Source organism: Coregonus clupeaformis, unplaced genomic scaffold (genome assembly GCF_020615455.1).
Source record: "Coregonus clupeaformis isolate EN_2021a unplaced genomic scaffold, ASM2061545v1 scaf0693, whole genome shotgun sequence".
NCBI lineage: Eukaryota > Metazoa > Chordata > Actinopteri > Salmoniformes > Salmonidae > Coregonus > Coregonus clupeaformis.
The window spans coordinates 124,244-131,088 of record NW_025534148.1 but is presented as its reverse complement, the minus strand read 5'-3'; the positions used below and the strand labels follow the sequence as shown (position 1 = coordinate 131,088).

General features: G+C 41.5%; 1 pseudogene; it reads left to right on the top strand.

Annotated features, from left to right (window-relative positions):
- The first annotated feature begins 1,969 nt into the window (after positions 1–1,969).
- LOC123485444 lies at positions 1,970–5,541 on the top strand (annotated as a pseudogene).
- The last annotated feature ends 1,304 nt before the right edge of the window (positions 5,542–6,845 follow it).

Sequence of the window (6,845 nt, the reverse complement as noted above, 5' to 3'; positions counted from 1 at the left end):
TGTCAGCCAGGCACATCTTTTCAAAGAGACACCATTACATTTCTAGTTCAGTAAAATAAGGAGTGTATTGCTTCAGTCCTTGTTTCGTTTTCACTTGTTGTTACCTGGTAAATAACCAACAATCATGGATAACCACAAGGATAATAAGGTGAGGAAACAGTCCATGTCAGTCAGGACCATCTTTTTAAAGAGACACCATTTATTTCAATCTTTAGTTGAATAAAATAAGTAGTTTTGTTCTGGTCACAAAATAATCCTGAAAATAGCGGTAAACAGCAACACACAGGCAGAAAACTGAATGTCCTATTCCCAGCCAGGCCCATCTTTTCAAAGAAGACACAATTTAATTATTTATATATTAATAAAATAAGTAGTTTTGTTGTGATCACAAGAAAATCCTAACAATTCAGGTGAAGAGCGCCACAGTTGTCACGTCCTGACTCAGGGGACGCTTATATGTTGAGTCAGGGTGTGTGTATTCCTTGTTGTGTTAGTTCTATGTTGTAGAATCTGGTATGTCTATTTTTATGTTGGCCGGTGTGGTTCCCAATCAGAGGCAGCTGTCGCTCGTTGTCTCTGATTGGGGACCATACTTAGGCAGCCTATTGGCACTAGTGGGTTGTGGGATCTTGTTCCAGTTAAGGTATGTTGTGTTGTGCTGCCTTGGAATTCACGTTTCATTTCGTTTGTTGTTGTGTTTAATATTTAATAAACATGTACGCATATCACGCTGTGCCTTGGTCTGACCCGTCTGTAAATGAACGTGACAACAGTCAGGCAGAGAAATCTGAATGTTCTATCATAAAGTGAGAACAAGTAGTTTCCTTCCTCAGGGCATGGACTCTACAAGGTGTCAAAAGTGTTCAACAGGGATGCTGGCCCATGTTGACTCCAATGGTTCCTACAGTTGTGTCAAGTTGGATGTCCTTTGGATGGTGGGCCATTCTTGAAACACAAGGGAAACTGTTGAGGGTGAAAAACCCAGCAGTGTTGCAGTTCTTGACAACACAAACCAGTGTGTCTGGCACTTACTACCATACCCCCTTCAAAGGCACTAAAATATTTTGTCTTGCCCGTTGACCCTCTGAATGTCACATATACACAGTCCATGTCTCAAGGCTGAACAATCCTTATTTAACCTGTCTCCCCCCCTTCATCTACACTGATTGAAGTGGATTTAACAGGTGACATCAATAAGGGATCATAGCTTTCAGCTGGTCAGTCTATACCATGGAAAGAGAAGATGTCCATAATGTTTTGTCCACTCAGTGTATGTCTTTTTTTTTTACTAACAAATCAAATCAATCAATCAATCCATTTGATGAATGGAAAGAGACATCTGTTACAAAACACCAAAAAGTTTAATGACATTTGGAGATTGTCAAGCCTTCAATAAGGTAGGGAGAGATTTATTTTCTGTTTGTCGATATTCAAATAGTAGATTTATTGTGGTGTTGAAAACGCAAACCATTATATTGAAGCGCCTGAAGACGGTATGCTTTATTTATTGGTTGTGTGGTGTATTGGCACATAAACCTGTTGTTGGAAAATTATAAATATGGCATCAAAATGTTGAAAATATTATTATTTATCTGCTCTGATGGTAGTGTACATTTTGAACTGTCCCTAAGAGAATGCTGGCCGGGAGAGATCATCGTCGACAAGAGCGCATGCATTTTAAAGGTAATTTATGCTTGAGCCGATATCTGCAGGTTTTGCTGTGCGGACAGTGGCCTATGGACGACAGTGCGCTTGTCGACAATGCACCTTTGATTGTTTACTGGCCTCAACACATAGGCTACGTTTATGAATGATTTTGGCAAGGCCTATATGATGAATCTTTAAATGTTATTGATAAACTGAGTTTTGTTGGGAGTTTATCAGCAGGAAAAAAAGAATATGATTATATAGGGTTTGTTACATAGGGTCTGTCTAGAGAATTTAGGGGAGTGGTTTAAGTGTCTGATAAAATAACACTCGAGACTGAAAGTGAAACTGTTGTTGCTGAACAATTTCAACTCCACAGCATTTGCGAACACTTGTAATACGAAAGTAGGTAAGTTGTTATTTATTCGACTGATTTATGACAATCTATTAGATTACTACATTATTAGTAGCCTAGGACTGTCTTCCGGAGAATAATGGCCGAAATGAAGAACAATGTGTTAGCTTCCTAAGTGGTCTGAATTTCTAAAATGATAACTGCGTCATGGAAGACGTATTGTCAATAGACAGGCCTATTGTTCATGTGATTGTGTTATGCTAAGATTGTGTTGTCTGATTTAATACGAATATGTAGCCTAAATATTTGTATCAATCATTAACAGTAGTAATTTCAATTAAATCATTTTACATGTAGGTTGATAGTTTTATGATAAAACTTGAGGAGGAGAGATGTCTGTTTAAATCAACTTCTAACCAAAATGCAATGACATGGCTCAGAGTTTTGTTGATTTCACATTGAATTGACGATGTTTGACATCAAATATATATCAAAACTAGACGTTGAACTGAAGTTTGTGCCCATTGGGGTGGTTGTTGCCTACCATCTGCAAACAGTTAGACAAAAAAAACTACCACTGCATGTTCCAGGCAGTTTATCGTTTTGCTAGACTACCTTTTATCAAATGTTTTGTGCGTAAATGATTAATTCCAGTTTGTACATAACCAGGTGATGGTATTCGTATCATTGGTTTGTTACTTGTTTTTCTGCATTTTGCATCTTAGAAAATAATGTAAGTATTTATTTCATTTGTATTTGAATTTAGATTCCTGCTTCACACTGCTCGGCCATAACAAGATACTTCTTTAAAGATGGTGCACCCATCCAAACCTGTGCAACCATTGCAGGTGGTGTTACTTGGTAAAACAGGAGCAGGGAAGAGTGCCACAGGAAACACCATCCTGGGGGCGCAAAGATTTTCTCTCAAAGAAGAGTTCCAAATCAGTGACTGCTGATATTGAGAAACAAAATGTCACCATTGAAGGAATAGATGTTGTCGTGTATGACACTCCAGGATTCTGTGACCCCGATCGATCCGAAGAGCAAATTCAGGAGAAATTCCAGAATGTCCTCAAGTTAACCTCATCTGGTCCCCGTGTGTTTCTCCTGGTGGTGAAGACAGACAGATTAACAGAAGAAGAGAAGAGGGTCATCAGTAAAGTAGAAGATCTTCTAGGAGAGAGTCTTTTGAAGCAAACCTGGATCCTGTTCACCAGAGGAGATGAGTTAGAAGACCAGACTATAGAAGAATTCATTGCTGACTCAGATGACCTCACAGAAGTGCTGAGAAAATACGGTGGAAGATACCATGTGTTCAACAACAAGAGTGGTGATCCTGAGCAGGTCAAATCACTACTGGAAAAGACATCTACCTGTCTCAGTAAGTATAACTAACTGTTTATATAAAGGATTAGCAGGAAATGTAATGTAGGCTAATTGTAAATGTTTCCATGATTGAAATACAGTGTTTTGAAGTGTATAATACTGATGATAGTAAACTAGATATTCTAGATGAGAGCTAAGTAGGTCATGTCATTGATAACAAAAACACAATCTTTTCATTTCCCTCCTGTAGCAGAGTTGATTATAGGTAGCCTTGTCTGAGAATTGTAAGACCAGTTATTTTGTTTTGCATGACAATGACTGAGACAATACTTGAGGAAGATGTATTAAAATATGTATTAATCAGATGTTTTGTGTTAAAAGTAGTAATATTTAAATGCATGACACTACACATTTAGTAATGACAGGATGCATTTGAAACATAACACGCAGTGAAACCTTAGTGTGACTTAATAAAATAATGTTCAATAGGCGTGGAAAAAGGGGTGCTCGTTAAGTTTAACAGTTATACCAAGTTGAACTCAGAATTGACCAAAGTTAGCTTGCTAACTCCTCTCTCCCGCTAGGTAGCATACCCCTCTGGTCTTATGGTTAAAGCTATACAGTCTGGGATAACAACAATGTTCCCCCCACCACTTAATGTGGTATTCAGCTGGGATGGGGCTGGATACATTTAACCTCAGTGCTTTAGATGCAATGACTGACAGTCCATGACATCCAAGAGATAGTTTTATATGTTGAAGTTATAGACTTGTTTGTTTACATTCTTGTATTTTGCTAAAATTGGAGTCATGAAATCTGACATTTTGTGTAATAATGAGCTTATGATGCACTTATAAGTGATATTATTCAAGAATCAATGCAGATCAAGAATTGAAATGACTTTTGAACAGCTTTCCAAATCCCAGATTGAAGCTTTAGTAAATTGGCTTGGCGTACGAGAGCTCCCCGGTTGGTACAAATCACACCTGAACTCCACAATCACCGTAAAGATTTAAACATCAGACATAAATCATTATTATTCTGTGTATACAATAACTGCCTGTATATGGGATGAGATGGTATTCATTTTACTGTATCTGTTAATCAAATGTGATGTGTTTTTCTATACACAGATTCAACAGTTTCAAGGAGCTCCTCCATCAGGAATCTCCCAGAGAGAAGGATTGTTCTGCTTGGAAAAAGCGGTGTTGGGAAGAGTGCAACAGGAAACACAATCCTTGGTGGGAAAAGTTTCCATTCTGAACAGAAATTGTCCTCAGTAACACGTAAAACAGAAATGAAGCAGGCAGCAGTAGATGGGAGGGGATGTCAGTGTGGTTGACACTCCAGGACTGTTTGACACACAGCTTACTGTGGAAGAAGTGGCAATGGAGATTGGTAGTAGCATCTATGAGTGTAGCCCAGGGCCTCATGCCTTCCTCATAGCTTTAAGAGTGAATGACAGGTTCACAGAGCAGGAGAAACAAGCTATTGACATTCTAGAGAGTGTGTTTGGATCAGGACTGGCAAAGCACGCCATCATCCTCTTCACCCATGGAGATGCGTTAGAGGGTCGTGGTGTAGAGAAGCTGATTAGTGGGAACAAGGACCTCAGTAGAGTGGTAGAGCAGTGTGGGGGGAGGTACCATGTCCTCAACAATAAAGCCAGAGGGAACAGATCTCAAGTCACAGAACTGATGGAGAAGATAGACAGAATGGTGGAGGAGAATGGAGGAACCTGCTACACCAATGAGATGTTTGAGGAGGTAGCCAGGGCTAAGAAAGAGGTGGAGGAGTGGAAACAGAGGGAGGAGGAGGAGAGGATCCAGAAGGAGAAGGAGTGGCTCCAGAGGGAGGAGGAGAAGAGGATCCAGAAGGAGAAGGAGTGGCTCCAGAGGGAGAGGGAGAGGATCCAGAAGGAGACAAGGGAGAGGGTCAATATGGAGTGGAGGGAGAGGGTCGAGAAGTTGAGGGTCGAGAGGGAGAGGAGGGAGAGGGACAGGGTCGAGATGGAGAGGGTCGAGAAGGAGACAAGGGAGAAGGAGAGGATCGAGAAGGAGAGGAGCAAGAGGAAGACAATTATTATAAGTGGTATTGTAGCAGGTTTAATTGTTGGTGGGGTAGTTGGTGGGGCAGTTGGTGGGGCAGTTGGTGGGGCAGTTGGTGAGGTAATTGCTGGGGCAGTTGGTGGGGTAGTTGATGGGATGTGGTAAACATCTGGCAGGAAAGTAGCCAGTCAACAATCCCCAACAGTAATTTACTGTGAAATACAATGTTAGTAGCTATTACTTCCCCAATCATTCTGAAAATGTCTAAACGACCTACACTCCAATTCAACTTAGAGCCTAATACAGAAATAGGCCTACCGCTTTATGAAAATCTTGTCTGCATACATTAGTATTATTTATGTTTTTACATAAGCTATACCATGATTAAAGCTATAGTATATAACAGGGGTCTCCAACCCTGTTCCTGGACAGCTACCCTCCTGTAGGTTTTAACTCCAACCCTGTTCCTGGAGAGCTACCCTCCTGTAGGTTTTAACTCCAACCCTGTTCCTGGACAGCAACCCTCCTGTAGGTTTTAACTCCAACCCTGTTCCTGGAGAGCTACCCTCCTGTAGGTTTTAACTCCAACCCTGTTCCTGGAGAGCTACCCTCCTGTAGGTTTTAACTCCAACCCTGTTCCTGGAGAGCTACCCTCCTGTAGGTTTTAACTCCAACCCTGTTCCTGGAGAGCTACCCTCCTGTAGGTTTTAACTCCAACCCTGTTCCTGGACAGCTACCCTCCTGTAGGTTTTCACTCCAACCCTGTTCCTGGAGAGCTACCCTCCTGTAGGTTTTCACTCCAACCCTGTTCCTGGAGAGCTACCCTCCTGTAGGTTTTAACTCCAACCCTGTTCCTGGAGAGCTACCCTCCTGTAGGTTTTCACTCCAACCCTGTTCCTGGAGAGCTACCCTCCTGTAGGTTTTCACTCCAACCCTGTTCCTGGAGAGCTACCCTCCTGTAGGTTTTAACTCCAACCCTGTTCCTGGAGAGCCACCCTCCTTGAGGTTTTAACTCCAACCCTGTTCCTGGAGAGCTACCCTCCTGTAGGTTTTCACTCCAACCCTGTTCCTGGAGAGCTACCCTCCTGTAGGTTTTCACTCCAACCCTGTTCCTGGAGAGCTACCCTCCTGTAGGTTTTCACTCCAACCCCAGTTGTAACTAACCTGGTTCAGCTTATCAACCAGCTAATTATTAGAATGAGGTGTGCTAGTTTAGGGTTGGAGTGAAAACTACAGGACGGTAGCGCTCCAGGAACAGGGTTGGAGTGTGAACCCTACAGGACGGTAGCGCTCCAGGAACAGGGTTGGAGTGTGAACCTACAGGACGGTAGCGCTCCAGGAACTGGGTTGAGATCCCTGGTATATAGTATAAAGACAACATTTTACATTACATTTACACTGAAAATGTATCAGAAAATATTAGATTTTTTGTGAATACATTGTTTTCAGTCTAATGATGATTCTTCTTT